We start from the raw sequence: 17,534 nt of genomic DNA on the forward strand, positions 1-17,534 counted from the left end.
ACATAATACCTCTATAAAGTAAGAGCTAATTTATTTTTGTTTTTCCAAAATCTATGTGCAGCTAACTTGTTACTATATGTCTTTTTTGACAAATAGTGGGCACAAAGGAGGGCTGTTGCCTCATTCCAGCAGATAACAACAACAAAAGTAATAGTATGTATACTAAAATTGATCATAAGATGAACCAAAAGAGTTGTTCAGGGATAAACTTTGAGGAATATTTTGAAGTACAGCATAAGGTGATGAGAACAGTATTATTGGTTGAGAGTGAAAATAATATTATAAAACCATAAGGAAACTAATAAATATGTACCTTTGTTATCAATTTGATGCTGAAATATTTACCATGCTAGCTAAATATCTTAGGCACCTTGAAAAATGGTACTTATAGACATTTATTATATCATAGTAAGTATTGACAGGAAATTTCTGATGGAATTTTACTAAAATTTGGTATTTTCCTAAGAATGTATGCATTAGGAAAACCAAAGGAATGAGAAGAAAGTCACAGCTTTTGGAATCAGATAGACCTACATTGGAAATCTAGCTTTCTCCTTAAAAATTAGGTTGCCTTTAGCAAGCTTGTCATGTGTTAATTTTCAGTTTCCTCATCTCTTCAATGTAAAAATCAATGCCAATTTCATAAGGTTGTTAAGCAGGTTAAGTGACTTACAATATGCAAAGTACTTTATACAAAATAAGCATTCAATAAATGTTAGTTTCACTTTCCTAAACACTGCTGGCTAAGCACAGGTAAACAAGGGGGAAATAAAAGCATTATTTTGTTCAGGTAAACTGCATCAAGATGTTCTGATAACATACTCTACAAACTTCTTGCTATCTTGCATTTTCAGCATTTGCCTTCAAAAACTTATTATTTTGACTCCACCATTCACTTCAGCCAAGAGAAGACACTGAAATGGTATCTATTTTTAAACACTTAGTAAAAGATGCAGAAAGGAAAATCCATTTCTAATGATTTTGTGCCTAATCTATGACACTTGGTAGATGAAAAATGGGTCTCATTCTTTGATTGTAACTGTTCTTAGAAGTCACTTAATTTAAAAATGTATATCAATCAATATAATACATGAACATGGTAACAAAGCAAATAGCACTTATGACGAAAAGCAAAAATAACACTCCTGTCCTTGTCTTCTTGCCCTCTGTCCCACATCCCAGAGGCAAACTCTTTTAATTGTTTCTGTTTTTAATTTTGGCGGTTACCTTCCTAATTCTAGATATATGATTTTATCTCTGTTGTGATTTACCCACTTTAGAGAGTATCATTTGAAGACTTAACATTGGAGATTTTGGCTATTTGCCAATAACCTCAAAAGTATAAGACTTGTAATTTTTCTTTTTCTTTTTTTTTTTTTTTTATTATTTAAGACCTTTATTAACGGGTGCTTGCAGTTTGTTGACTTTTTTCAAAAAATCAAGTTTGTGAACTTTTATTACAAATTAAAAAATGAAGTTCTTAAAAATCTCAACTTGACCAGATATGAAACAATTTAAAAACCTTTAAAGGCATAGAGAAAAACAAGGCTTTTCTTTAAAAAAAAACACACAATTGTTATTACCAAAAAAGACATCTTTAGGTAAAAATAATAAAAACCCCATGCTGCATAGATAATGCAGATAGTTCTAGTTATCTGGTCGATGGGCAAAAAGCAAGCACTTAAGGTCTTCAGTTCCTATCTTTTCTTCATTCCTTATTGCTGGAATTTCATATTCATTTCTTGTTGGATGATTAACCGGACGATGGTAGAGATGGTAAGCCGGCATTTACTCAGTCCTGCCCTGCTCAGCCTCCAGAGCAGACCAATTCTCAGCTGGTGGATCGGCTGCTTTTGTCTCTTTGCCATCTAGTGGTTTAGGGTTTTCTGGGTGTCAGCGTCTGTAATCGAAGTTGCGGCGGTACAGATGTTGGCCGGCTGCTGACCTTGGGTCTCATCTCCTTGATTCTCTTCATCCTCTTCATGGCCGTCCTCTCTGGGCTGTCTTTGGCGAGGAGGCCCCTGCGGAATCGTGGTCTACAACCCCATACATGTTCTGTCTTACTGGTGGTCTACCTTGTTCTCCTGCACCCTGGTTGTCGGCGCCCTCCATCACTGCTCCCTGAACGGGAGGGTTGGAACCCTGTGGTCGAGGCCCGCAGGGTCTCGCGTGTAGTCAGGTGGGGACCTCCGCCTGCGGCAGGGCCGGCGTCGTTGGGCCTGGCCCTCAGGAGCACCCTGTGATCCTCAGTCTTCCCCCACTCTCACTGTTCTGATGATTCTGCTGGCGATTGCGTGGAGGACCCCTGCAGCGTGGGCAGCGTCTGTAATGGTCACTGTCTGCTGCATGTGTACTGCCTGGGACTGGAACTCCACCAGGGCCTGCGACATTTGCTGCCTCCACACCCTGTTCTCCTGCAACAGCATCGACCCCACAGTCTCTCCATCCCCTGCACTGCGAAGGTGCTTCCTGGGGTTATTCTTCTTTATGGCAGTCTGGTGCACAAATGCATCTTCCTTGGTGTCACTCCTGTTGATGAATCCATATCCGTTTCTTACATTGAACCATTTTACTGTCCCCAAAACCTTCGTTGCGATGACCTTCTTGTCCCCACCGGCAGGCGCCGCCAATGTAAGGCGGCCCGGGCCACCGCTCCCTTTGCCTCTGCCCCTGGCGCGGGGCTTGGTGTCCGCAGCGCTGAGGGCGGGCGGCGGGCGGCTGCTGGGTCTCCGGCCTCGCTGCTCACGGTTGCGGGGATGGTGACGGGGCCGCTGGGCAGCTGCGGCTCCTCCCAATGTGTGATGGTGACCAGGCCGGCGGCGGTGGGGCTGCACAGGGCACTCTGGGGTCCGCTCTCCACTCCCAATCGAACTCAGACTTGTAATTTTTCAAAAGCATTTATTTGAAGCTGATACCAATTTGGAGGTTGATGTTGTTAAGCGAGTCATGAATCAGTGAGTAAGATAGAATTATTCTGAGCATCTCTGTTTCAACTTGAGTTTATTGTTCTTGCCTCTCTATTGTAGCTCTCCAGAAATGCTCCAGTAGTATTCTTACATTTAAGGACTTTCATGTCTCAAGACTATCCCTTAAGTATTTCAAGGGTCTACTACAATTCACAGATACAGTAAAGTAACAATGCTCACTGAGGAAAAAATGGCAAACTGGGACCATTTTTCTGGTCTCCAAAATTCATGCTCTTCCTTTATCTACTGAACTTCCTTTAGTGCTGGGGACAGAACTGCAGCAATAAATATTGTCCCCAACAAATCCGAGGCCCCATAAGGAAGGGTGCACTTCTCCTAGCAGCAGAGTATGCTTCAGGACATTGGAAGAGTCCTCCAAGGTCAGCCTAGTAACAATGAGCTAACTTCCTCCTGACAGCCAACAGGATGAGATGAGTAAACACAAATCACTAATTGAATCAGCCAAATATTCAACTTAAAAACAGGTAGAGATGGGTGGCCTGAAGAGAATATGAATTAATTATGAAAAATTGACAAAGAAACCAAAATTTAGTTAAGAAACAATGGTCTAAGTTCTGTCAAACTCAGATCGAGTCCATGACTCAGGCAGCCCATGGTTTACCAGCTTCGTAATAAGGTGGATATGCTTTATACAACTCTATTGTTCTAGTTCATAATAAGGTGAAACTTGAAGCGTTCCAGTTGTTTTCAGCAACCAGTATATCAGTGCCTTTGTGTATGGGCAATGTTTAGTCAATGATTCAATCTGCTTCTCCTTCCAAAATATCTCATCAGCATGTTTTCTTCAAACCAATTAACTGTTTTAGTAAGAGGAGGTTTGTTCATAATTTCTTTAATGAGATTAATAAGATCAGTCCTTCCACAAAATCACCAATGCATAAAAAATATGCAAATCCCCACCCTTTGACTAAGACTCCAACAGATATTTATGAGTTTTTCCTACTGTGTGTCACAAATATATTTGATATGGATATGGACTCAGTTTTGCACTTTTTTCCAACAAAAAAGTTCAAAACAAATTTTTAAAAACTGCATCTGGGCCCTGGGCAGCTTTGTTACCTGAGATGCCCCCAGATAAGAATTATAATCATTTATAAGGCACATAGGCCAGGTAATCAATGAGATTATTAGTGTTTTCTCCTAAAGAAAACAGTACATAGAAAAGGCAAAATCTAACTCAAATTTAAAATAATAGCTCATGACATTTATATGACACACAAGAGTTACAGAGACCTTCACACACATTACTTCATTTCACCCTTGGAAGATTCTTGTGAGATAGATGTTATTTTCTTATTTAACAGTTTGAGTATCTCACCTAGGTGACACAGCTGCTACATGACTGAAGCCAACTCCATTTATGTATTATTCCTTCATTGAAGACAAACTTGGTGCACATACTAAATGAGGTGCTGGGATTACAACAACAAATAAGACAGTGCCTTTCTTCCTGTTGCATTTGCAGTGTGTGCACACATGTTCTCAGTAAAATGTCTAATACTTGTTGAAATGAGCTAGAAAGCAGTTTTTTTGCCAGCAGACAAGAAAACTCCAGCCAGGCATGATTCCAGTTCAGCCTACCTGACCTGCTTTGGCTTTGACTTGGGGAGATCATAAATCATGGTGAAAAGATTGCTCAGTCATTGTGCCAATTCCCTCTTTGCCAGACTGGTACAAGTTGCCAACAGACTGATTTATCAGATTGTTGTTATGAGGACAGCTAATGTCACATTCATTGTGCCAAGTTGCATCCATACCCAAGCTCCTCCCTGGGAAAAAGCAGAGGCCATTCTCAAAGTTGCAGTAACTAAGAGAAAGCCATGACCTGAAAGAGATCACCTATGATCACAGATCAGTTACATGTGAACGAAAAATCATTCTGCTGATATATGAAATGGAGCATAATGACATGAACCAGTATTTACTCTGATGTCCCCTAAATTCCACTGAAATATTGTCAGAAAACCACTCTGTAAATCTTTCAAACTGTTGGCCAAAGGCAAATGCCAGTGGTCTGATTAGTGGAGAGTTACTGTGGCAGGCATGTAAACTGCTATAAATGACTTCAACCTGTGTCAGCTTCGTCCTTCCACCTTCTTCACCTGTCCATCTCTCTGTACTGAGACACATCCGTCTGACACCTATGGAAACAGGCTTTGTCCCCATATCTTTCCTAAACTCTATACCCAAAGAATTGCTCCTCCCAACTCTTTAAACTCGGGCATTGGCATGGCTCACTTTGCAGCTGGAAATCATCTAGAACTTGCAGTCAGAGTTCTTTTTGATGGACACAGCCCCTCCTTCACATGGGACCAGCAGATAGGACAAGCTGTTCTTTCTTCTGCTCAACCCATTTTTTTCCCATAGCTTCACCCCACAAAGCTGTTATGGATGTATCAGTCTTTGCTAAATTGCTGAGGTAACTAAAGGAACTGGGCAGAGAAAGGGGTAGATTAGTTTAAGAAAAATAGTTCAGGAGCAAAGCACCCACCAAGTTGAAGCCCTTGTAGAAGTTCCTACAAGGACCCTCCCCAACTCCTAACCCTGTTGCCCTACCTGTACCCTTTCTGATGTAATCTCTGCACTTTATTTAATCTCTCATATGCAAATCTCCACCTTTGGGAACCTTCACCCTTAACCACAGTGGTTGCCCTTTCCTTACTGTTTACCATCCCCAAGTCATTCCATCTGGAATAAATCCATGAGGTGCTCCAGCTGGAATGTACAGAGTGATTTGTAGAATTCTCCATCATGCAAAACCAACCCAGGTAAGCATAGACACATCATGTCCATGTCCTCTCTAGAATTGTCCATCAGTGTGAGCTACAAACATTCTTCTTTCTTCAAAGATCTAGTGAGTAACTGTTGGCTCAGATACACACATCTCTAAAAGATAAACATTCACTCTCAGAGATGGTATAGCCAGAGTTTAACCAGATCACAAAATGGTGGCCATGGACATGTTGTATTTGGGTCTGTACTTAAAAAAAAAAAAAAAAGACTCAGTTTCTGGGGTAAATAGAATAATGGCCTCTGAAGATGTCCATCTTCTAATCCCCAGAACCTGTGACTATGTTAATTTCCAAAGCAACAGGGACTTTGCAGATGTGATTAAGTTAAGGATCCTGAGATGGGAGAGTATCCTGGATTACTCAGGTGGGCCCTGTAGTGTCACAAGGGTCCTTATAAGGGAAAGAAGGTGATAGGAGAGTTGGAGTGGGAGAAGATGTGACCAAAGAAGTAGCAGATAAGAGTCAGGGAGATTTGAAGATGCCATGCTGCTGGCTTTGAAGGTGGCCAAGGAATGCAGGCAGCATCTAACAGTGAGGAATGGTAAGGAAATAGATTCTCCTCTAGAGCTCCTGAAGGGCGCATGGCCCTACCAACGCCCTGATTTCAGCACAGCTGATGACCTCCAGAACTGTAGGATCATAAATTTGAGCCACTGTCTGGGGTAATTTGTTGCAACAGCAATAGGAAGCTCATACAGCTCTCAACATTTAAAAGTCAAAATGTTTGACTTTTTAAGAAAAATCTATCTTTCTGGCCTCTCTTAGAATATTAGGAAATCTGTCCACACCTGGTCCACATTCCAGAGCAGAAATTGGCTGAATAACAGCTGCATCTTTTAGAAAGAGAATGGGATTTACAGTTCTCCTCTATCCCTGCCTTCCCTGTGTTCCCAAATTCTGCCAGCTAAGAGCCAGATGTGAATTATTATCAAGTGGCTTTTGCGATTGTGGCTGGCCTGCTTCACACTATAGTTTGTTACTGCAAGTGAACACGCCATTCTTCCTCTACCATCTACCTAGACAAGCAATCGCCTAAATGGCTGACCATTTGAAGTTTAAAAACCTATCAATGGAAGGCTTCTAGTTTTATCTTCAGCTCTGAAAAGCCCTGGACAGAAAATCGGGATGGACCACGAAGAGGTAAGTGTGTCCACAGGCAAAGCAAAAATAGAGTCACATAGGTGAGTATCACCAGTGAGGCTCCATGTGCTCTCAGGTTCAGTTTCCTTTGACAGCGTTATTTCATAGATTATTTGTAGTAATCACCTACACAAGTGAGGATTCTGTAGGTTACGATTACTTGAAATCTTGGCCTTTTTGTTGTTGTTGTTTTTTAATTTGAGGAAAGAGGAGCTTAAACCCAGATTTTAAAAGTATTTGGTCAGTGATGAATTTATATTATGTCTTATAAAATCATATTTTAAATCAAGTGGATGTCGGCAAAATCTGGGTTGTTTTGTTTGGGAGAAGAAAAAAGCTTTGGCCACAGAACAACCTTCTAAAGGTCTTCAAAATAGAAATACATAATGCTGAATCTACTTAAAGGATGCCCAAAGTGAAGTATTTCTGCCATGAAAGCCACCCACTCAGCAATTTAACCACCAAAAAACTGTTTCCATGGTATAGACAGAATCTTTTGCCAAGCCAGGGACACCCATGGTGAGCTATAAACATCTGAAGTTATACAAAAGGCCACTTTATAAAATGGCAGTTGGTATTTTTTCCCCAATAACTCTGAATATCAAAAGACAGCACCAGCGGCACATTTCCCAGAATCATAATCACTTCCTCAATTAAAAACACCTACTCAGGGCCTTCACTTGTCAACAGACAACTTCACCTGGCTTTATTTTTACAACACCTCTGATGGTTCAACTCTGTAACTGGCCAATCATTGTGGGCAGGCCAGTTCTATTATTAGATTGGTTTAGAAGAGTAAGCAGTCCAAGATAATGGCAGAGATTTATGCTCCAAAATTGGCTGTTCCCTCTCAATGTAAGCTCTAGTTAAAGAACTGCTGTCTTTGGGAAATGAAGTGGATTTGGAAAATGGGATAGTTCTAAACTGCTTATGTGAATACAATTTTTTCAAAGAGTGAAGTAAGTCGCTCTGTTCTGTCTATGGCACATGAGATTTCAACGTGAACCGTCTGAGGAAACACATCGCTGACCTACTTGGCTTGGGACCTGTATTAGTTTGATAGGGCTGTCATAACAAAGTTCCACAAACTGGGTAGCTTAAAAACAAATCTACTGTCCCTCAGTTCTGGAGACTCGAGGTCCAAGATCAAGGTGCGGGCAGGTTGGTCCATTCTGAGGGCTCCGAAAGTGAATCATTTCCATGCCTCTCTCCTGGGTCCCAGTGGTTTGCTGGCAACCTTGGGCATTCTCTCTGGCTTTGGCTGCATCACCCCAATCTACTCTTTCCAGCCACTACATGTCCACTGTCCTCCATATCATACTCTAATCCTGTCCTCTTTCCCTGCTCTATCCCTTGTGACTGAATTTACTCCTTGGCTCCAATATCACCTTCAGGCAGCTGATTCTAAGTTGCTATTCCTAGCCTTGACTTCTCTACCTAGTGACAAACTCATATTGCTCGTTATTGGTACCTGAACTGCAGTACAATTAAAACTGAAAGCATGTCATCCTCCCTGAGTCACCTTTTCTTCTCTATTACATTGTTTCTGTTAACTTAGTCATATATTCAACCAGGCTTGGAATCTTGTGGCCCTAGCACATGTCCTTTCCTTTGTTCTCTTTTAGCCAGTCTCCATAGAAATCCTGTTGTCAATACTTCTAATATGTCAAATTGTCTTTTTCTGACTTTTCCTAATCCAAAGCCCTCATTACTTTTCACCCAGTGGCTTAAAGTGCTCCCTGTTATCTCACCCTCTAACTGCTCCTTTCTAAACTATACCCTTCTTCATCCACTTTAACCTTCCAGAAGTCCAGCTAAAAAACATATTTGCTTCCCCATTTTCTATCATGTGGGAGATCAGGAATCTCTTTATAATTCGGACATCTGAAGGAGAACTCTGGATTAAAAAGTGCTTTAAGGTAAATTCTGTGGGGGTAGAGGAGTATATTGATGTTTATTTCACCCCTGGCTAAGCACAAATTGACTAAGACCACCTATTCATAACTCAACATTGGAGGGAGAAGGTTCTGCTTAATGTTAGCTTGGGCAGGACACAGAATTTGAAATTAAACCCTAGAATGGTATTCTAAGGCCATGGTTCTGAAGTTGAGGTGTGATGAACTGAAAATGAAAGCAAATGGAAAATGAAGGAAAACTTCACAAATTTGCCCAGGTCCAACTTTGTCCCAAACACCCATAAACACATATCCATCTATTAATATATCCAAATGCCATGGTTCATACACACATATCAAAAACATACTGGACTTTGGCTTTTTCTAAGTGAGTCAGTAGGCTCATGACATGCTAGCTATGTGTATTATTAACAGTCGCCACAAGTTTCTTTGGACTAGTTCAGGCAACAGCTGCATAAATATTTCTTACATTGGCTGCCTGCCCCACGCTACTTCTTTGCAGAAAAGACCACATCTTTTTTCCAGTTTAGTTCATTGCTCGTATCTCATGTGGCTTGACTAAAGAACATTATTTCTAAAACTAGATCTGTTCCAAGCATAACTATGACTTATGGCAGGTAGAGACACGATTTTTTTCCTCTGTCTGGCTTATTCCTGTTCATCCTTCAAGACTTAGCTCAAAATATTCAGTAGCGAGAAAAGGGGACCTATGAATAAAACCATAAACTTTTTTTGTTCCTTTTGACCCTATGCACATCTCAGCCATAGAACTTTTTTTGTTCCTTTTGACCCTATGCACATCTCAGCCATAGAAATTCCCACATTACAATATAAGGAAATTTATTAAGATCTTTTGCCCTACCTTGCTAACTGTTGGTGAATATCTCTGTATCCTATTTGCTTTGTTTTTCCTGTGCTAAGCTCAGTGATGGACAGGTAGCAGGCACCCAATGACTCATACTATTTGGGAACTCAAACTAACATCCTTTAAAAGGATATATTGTAAGGGCAAGTAGGCGTGAGATTTTTTTAATAAGTAAGATCTTCATAAGATTACTATGTGGGTTTTTGTTCCCCAATGATTTTCGTAAGATAAATTGTGGAGAAATGCAAAGCAATGACCTCTTTTTATGGTTCTGTTTACCTTTAAGCAAGATGCAAGGTTTCAATAAATTAACATCCCTCAGAATCCTTCTTGGGAGTACTGCTGATTACATCTGGTCTTGACAACGACACTGACTTGTTATTGTGAATATGTCTATTTTTCTAACTCTCACTTCCTGCATCTGCAAACTAGAAGTGAGAACAATTCATCCAGCAACAGGAGTGTATCTCCCATGACTGTGGTAAGGAAGAATACCTAAGAGTGTTTGCTCAAGGGCTCTACTTTAGGTATGCTTCATTTCAGCTCCAAATTTTCCAGTGAACTCTGTTTTTTGAGATTGAGAAACAATGTTTTGGCACCGAACCTACATGCAGAGCATTTCACAATAAGTTCTTCTTATCAATTCACCATGTGATGTTTTCCTTTTAACTAGATCACAAATTATTCTGGGGTTAGTGCTTTTAAACTATAGTAACAGATATGAATTGTGGATAGAAATGGTCTCTTAAATAGTTAGTAGTACTAATAGTGTGAACTAGTAAACATATTCTCATATATTCATAAACATATTTTAGGGGATGGTGCTGGTTTTATGGTGTTGATGGTTCTCTTGCTGCTTTAAAAAAAAACTCAAACAGGACAGAATGGTGTTAAATGAAAAGTTCCAGCTTTAACCCTTATTATACTAACTAATCACTTGGCATTATTTCCATTCTTAGATCTTCAGGTAGTTACCTCATCATTAGTTTGTTTCCCTGTGTTTAGGTGGGTGTGATTTTCACACACTTCTCCAGCCAATAAAAGCACCAGCTTTTAATGAGCTGTGTCTCTTGCTTGACAAATGTTGACACTGACAGATCAGTTTGTGTCTGAGTGTTCAGTTAATGTTTGGGAAATAAAGCTTAGAATGTCTACAATGTGTTACATTAAACATGTGTCACCATTTTGAACTTAACATATTCCATAAAACTGTTTATAAGACTTGTATGCATTGCTAAGCATTTATTTGCTTAAAATCAAAGGTCTCTAAAACTTTTAAGAAATGTAAAAATACTGCAGAAAAGAGAAAAAGATGACTAGAATTGAAGAGTGAAAAAAAATACTAGATGCAAATAACCTATAAGCTATAATCAACATATTTGCACATGAAAATAATAATTTATAACACATTATGATACATTTATGTTGTATTTCAATTAACTTAGCTATAGTTCTAAGACCATACAGTCTTTTTCTTCCTCTTTACACAAATATACTTTTCACTTTCAAAAGAAGGAAATTTGTTACTTACTTAGTCAATGACCAATAACACATCACAGTAATAGACCTGAAAAAGTCTGCTCATACCTTCCAAAACCTGTATTTCCAAACAAACAGCATAAATTGTTCTCTTAATAGTTCAATCTTTGGGCACATTAAAAATTGCATTTGAGAAGAGCTTGGCCAGCCAAGGTGGCTCACGCCTGTAATCCTAGCACTCTAGGAGGCCGAGATGGGAGGATCACTCAAGGTCAGGAGTTCAAAACCAGCCTGAGCAAGAGCGAGACCCTGTCTCTACTAAAAATACAAAGAAATTAATTGGCCAACTAAAAATATATAGAAAAAAAGAAATTAGCCAGGCATGGTGGCACATGCCTGTAGTCCTGCTACTTGGGAGGCTGAGGCAGAAGGATCACTTGAGCCCAGGAGTTTGAGGTTGCTGTGAGCTAGGCTGACACCACGGCACTTTCTAGCCTGGGCAACAGAGTGAGACTCTGTCTCAAAAAAAAGAGAGAGAAGACTAAGCTTGTTAATAAACGTATAGATAAAAGACTTAGATAGGGATTAGGATCTACTAGAGTGGCTACATCTAATTCTCAATGCTACTAATATATCTCTCTTGATTTAGCAATCTAAAATAATCTCTCTCAGTGACCCACTATGACAGATAAGTAATTCATCTCACATTATGTCTGTTTTCTCTTCAACCCTTCTCCCAGGTTTTGCTGGCTACTGTTTTTTATTAGTCATCTTTCATAATTTAAAAAAATATGCTTAAATTATTTTTTTGCCATTAATTTTAGATAGTATCTCAATTCCTGCTCCATAAAATGAGGAAAAAGAGCCCTACACTATCCTTCAATTCTCTGCCTCTAACCCCCAGGTTTTGCCAACTATATTATTGCTCTTTAATTATCAGTATTTATAACATGTATAGTATATTCTATTAAAAAACCCCAAGAATTCATAAAATAAGGATAAAGTCTTGTGTTGTATAAAGCCTTTTATTTTTTTTATTTTTTTTATTTTATTTTATTTTTTTTTGAGACAGAGTCTCGCTTTGTTGCACAGGCTAGAGTGAGTGCCGTAGCGTCAGCCTAGATCACAGCAACCTCAAACTCCTGGGTTCAAGCAATCCTCCTGCCTCAGCCTCCCAAGTAGCTGGGACTACAGGCATGCGCCACCATGCCCGGCTAATTTTTTTTCTATATATATTAGTTGGCCAATTAATTTCTTTCTATATTTATAGTAGAGACGGGGTCTCACTCTTGCTCAGGCTGGTTTCGAACTCCTGACTTCGAGCAATCTGCCCACCTCGGCCTCCCAGAGTGCTAGGATTACAGGCGTGAGCCACCGTGCCTGGCCATAAAGCCTTTTAAAATAAAGCCTTGTTTTAATTTTTTAAGTTTTTTTCCTTTTCTTAAGATTTATTGCAGAATATTCCAGGGGCTACAGACACTTTGGTTACATAGATTGCCATTGCACCACCCAGAGCTACAAGCGTGCCCACCCCCCAGCCTTGTTTTTAAATAAAGTCATTTGAATAGTCTTTTTTTGTGAAGTCTTGATTTTTTTTAATAGTTTTGTTTTATAAAGTCTTGTTCTTGTTTTTTTGTTTTGTTTTGTTTTGTTTTTGAGACAGAGTCTTACTCTGTTGCCTGGGCTAGAGTGCCATGGTGTCAGCCTAGCTCACAGCAACCTCAAACTCCTGGGCTCAAGTGATCCTTCTACCTCAGCCTCCAGAGTAGCTGGGTCTACTGGCATGTGCCAACATGCCCAGATAATTTTTTAAATACATTTTTAGTTGGCCAATTAATTTCTTTCTATTTTTAGTAGAGACAGGGTCTCGCTCTTGCTCAAGCTGGTTTCGAACTCCTGTTCTTGAGCCATCCTCCTGCCTAGGCCTCCCAGAGTGCTAGGATTACTGGCGTGAGCCACTGCGTCAGCTTGTTCTTGTTTTATTAAGTCTTCTAAGCTTTGTTTAGAGGTTAATTCTAAAAATTGAAAACAAACAGCATATACATTACTATGTGGATATTATTCATTGCAAAATTAAGTATTACGACTGTTGCTCAGGAGGAAGAAATGTAGTCTTTGCCACTCAAAGGAAATGATTCAAGAATCAAAGTAAACTCAATTCTCTTTTCTTTTACTCCAATAATTCCTCAGCACCATGCCCCAGTTTATTTGGTTTCCTATATGGAACATGACTTTCTTATGCACATTTTTCTTTTTTTCCTTAAGTTTCTTCTTGCCTCTTTTTCCTCATTATACAAAAAGCATATGAACCCTTCACCATAACATTAATGTAGTCCACCTTCTCTTCCTATGCCCCCACCCCTAATTCAGGTCCTCTGTTTTTCTGCTACCTCTTATTAATACTTGATTTCTCAATAGAAAGATATTTGACATCCCAGATTAATCTCTAAAGTCTGCTTTTTCTCTCATAGTTTCCTTTGTCTTTTTGCTCTGCTTTTAAGTCCAGCCTTTTATTGAATGTGGAAAGGAAGGGCAATCATATTTTTAATTTCTAATAATCTCCTCGTCTGCTTTTGCAGAAAACCTTGTACTTTATTGATGCCATTCTTTCATCAGTCTCTGAAGATATTAACTAGAATTTTAAAAATTTGCTTGTTTTCCCTAAGTCACCTGTTTTCTTTGGTCCATTATTTTCTTTATCTTAGTCCTATCTGGCACTGTTGGTTTTCCCCAGATATATGACCATCACCAGCTATCAGTCACACTTATGAAAGAAAGACTGGGTTGATGAATTCAAGTAGCTCATTTGGATTTCCTCTGCTGTTGAGTAGGTTGTTTTTAGCAGATACCACTGTAACTGGGAGAATTTCTATGTAAGTGGGCAAGTCACATCAACAGGTTATCTTCTTAAGACATGCGGGCAGACAGCACAAAAATAATCAAGGTTCCATTCCCAATATCAGAACAAGAGGCTTTTGCTTTAGGAGGGGGTACATACTTTCACTGGGAGTATGGGCCCTCCAGACTAAATTGTTCACTTTGTTTAGCCATCCATCTGCAAATGTCACCATGTCGGTTTCACTGCACACATGCACTGCATGGGTGGACAGGCACAGCTTATTTATTTACTTACTTACTTACGTACTTACTTAACTTACTGAGACCATCTCACTCAGTTGCCCCAGGTAGACTGCAGTGGCGTTATCATAGCTCACTGTAGCCCAAAACTCCTGGGCTCAAGCGATCCTACTGCCTCAGGCTCCCAAGTAACTGAGACTTCAGGCTCACACCACCACACCTGGATAATTTTTCTATTTTTTTGTAGAGAAAATACAGAAGGCCGGTCTCGAACTCTTGAGTGGAAGTGATCCTCCAGGCTTGGCCTCCCAGAGTAGTAGGATTACAGGTGTGAGCCAATGCACCCAGCCTTGGGACAGCTGTTTTATATATAATCCTTCTGCTCACTTCCTTCACTGGTCCTCTGTGCCTGTCAATCCAAGCTACTCCCGGAAAGGCAGCTTGCATCTGTGCTGCAGCCTTTTGTGCTACAGCTTATGAGAGCAGATGCTTTCATTTGCTTTCTTCGTGCCAGAAATTTGTCTTTGATCTCCTGATGATTCCACTTTAGAAATCCTCATTTGCCATAAATAAATACATGACTTAGGATATTAAGGATTTTCTGGCATTTCTCATGAGAAGCAGCTCATGCTAGGGTTGTGTGGTATGAAGGAAAGAAGACAGCCTTTGGAGAAAGACAGAAATGGTTTTAGATTCTGTTTTGCCACTTACTAGCTGTGTAATTACATGACATTTATTCAAAGGCTATTTCCTCATCTATAAAGCACAGATAATTTTTTCATGGAGTTATGGTGAGAATTAAATGAATAAAGTGCTGACAAATAATGTATATTCAAATGTTAGTTCCTTTCCACTGTAATTAATGTTTTCTACCTCAATAGCTTAGATTCAATATGTAAGAAGATATGTATTAATATCTATTTGGTCAATATACAGTTCTAAGTAAAAAATTAAATCTATCATTGAACAACTATTCTTTCTTGATTATATGTACATTAAGCTCAAATATTATCTTAGGTATACGTTAATAATATGTGACCATGTCCTGCTTATTAGAGATCATTTGTTGTAAGGTCTTCAAAAATTAGTTCTTCAAAACATGGGTTTTTCTGGAAGTGTTTTAGTTACTGTAAAATGTATCTCTTTGCTTACCTTTTGTATTATCACTATAGCTGTATACATTAGTTAAGGACAACAACCATCTAAAACAATTTTGAACATATTTCAAAATTGTTCACTTCAGGAACTTTGCAGTGCACTTTTCTCCCAGTAAAAATGCAATAAGGAAAACATTCAAATAAATATGTACTAAGTCACATAGAGGCCAGAGTGAAGAATGTGGAAAAAAGCACTTACTTGTACTTTGATCTCCCATTTGTCCATTCTTTAGATAAAATACTTGCTCCCTTTTGCACTTGGAAAATGTAAACAAGTCCCCATATAAGGAAAAATGTTGTTTAACTTTTAAAGTATGACTAAACGTATCCAGTTCAGATTTGAGCTAAGTGTGGTGATATGTTGTCACAAGGTGGTTCTAATATTTCAACTCTATTTTTGAATTGCTGTCTTGTAAAACAAAAATGTTCTGATAGCAAAGATTATTCTGAAAGGTAGATCAAGAGGAAGATGGAAGACATTAAAAAAGAGCAACGTTTAACTGAAGTTATAGAGTCTAAAGTAAGTATCATTTGGAGAATTAAGGTAAAACTCAGTGATCTTTTGACTTGGCTGAAAGGAATCTTGGACTAAATTTATTTATCACAATAAATATACTAGACTAGATAATTTGTACACATACTTCCTTTTGTTCTATATCTTTAAAGTTTTTAATTATGAATCTTAATGCAAACATGACTTTTATTTTAATGTTTCTTAGAATTTTGGAAAAAAATACATATAGTTAACTGACAGATAATCTTGGTGAATAAACCAAATGATATAAAAAGTTTTTTTAACTTCATTAAAAATAAATTATAAGAATAAACCCTAAAATGTACTTATGAGTATCTGAGGACAATAGGGTGGGAAAACAGGACATTTACTCTTTAAAATTCTGTGGCTTTTTCTTTTTTTTGAAACAGGAGTGCACTGTCTTTAAATTCAGGCAAACTTTAAAAGTTTTTTCTTTTTTGGCTGGGTGCAGTTGCTCATGCCTGTAATCCTAGCACTCTGGGAGGCTGAGGCGGGCAGATTGCTCCAGGTCAGGAGTTCGAAACCAGCCTGAGCAAGAGTGAGACCCCGTCTCTAATATAAATAGAAATTAATTGGCCAACTAATATATATAGAAAAAATTAGCCAGGCGTGGTGGCACATGCCTGTAGTCCCAGCTACTCGGGAGGCTGAGGCAGAAGGACCGCTTGAGCCCAGGAGTTTGAGGTTGCTGTGATCTAGGCTGATGCCACGGCACTCACTCTAGCCTGGGCAACAAAGTGAGACTCTGTCTCAAAAAAAAAAAAGTTTTTTTATTTTTTAATTATCATTATCCTATAACCCAACAGTGCAAACAACACATAGAATAAAGGAACTATGTGGCAGGATTCTAATTCACATCAACATGGTGGTAAGACATGCATAGATTATTTGACTTTAAGTGATCTCCAATAAAGGATGCCCAATAGCTTAAGACTAACATTTTTTGCCACAAATGTTTGCCTAGCTCTTTCTTCTTCTCCTTACATTGCAGTTCTTATACATGTGTTTCCTCTCTTCCTACACTTACTAGCTCTATTTAAATACCATTCTCTTGCTCACAAACCATCCCCTTAGAGAAAAGCTTAAAATATGGCAGCCCATGGATGACTCATAGGTAACCTACAGATGTATTTTGTTTGGCTAGCAAAATATTTTTGGCATTTTCAATGAGTTGCCAGTATTCAAGAATCTGGAAATTTCACACAAAATTCCAGATGCCCAGCTTCTCTTGAAAGATCAGAAGATCTGACAACACAGGGCTCACAGTCTGCAGGGCAACTGGGATTGCTCACTGCTGAGCAGGCTCTCCAGCCCACACCCTATTAGCTCCCCATGCACCATTTAGCATGCCTCTTGCTCTGTTTTTTGTCTTATAGGAAACAGGAAAGTTAACTTGTCTGATTATATTCTTATTTTATACTCTTATTTTTTTTTTAAGGGGTGGGGGGGGCAATGAAAAAAATATCAAGCAAGCCAGGTGTTTCCACAAAAGGGGGGAGTAGGCATATTTCTTTGCATAAATGAAGATGACTTTGTTGTGCTTACTATGCAAAGGGTGGTTATGCTGAAAGAACCAACCTAATAA

At 39.1% G+C, this 17,534-nt stretch overlaps 1 pseudogene; it reads right to left on the bottom strand.

Moving 5' to 3' along the window:
- Positions 1 to 1,788: 1,788 nt before the first annotated feature.
- Positions 1,789 to 5,153, bottom strand: LOC105877945 (Y-box-binding protein 1 pseudogene; annotated as a pseudogene).
- Between the last annotated feature and the right edge of the window lie 12,381 nt (positions 5,154 to 17,534).

The sequence above is a fragment of the Microcebus murinus genome, chromosome 8, assembly GCF_040939455.1.
Source record: "Microcebus murinus isolate Inina chromosome 8, M.murinus_Inina_mat1.0, whole genome shotgun sequence".
NCBI lineage: Eukaryota > Metazoa > Chordata > Mammalia > Primates > Cheirogaleidae > Microcebus > Microcebus murinus.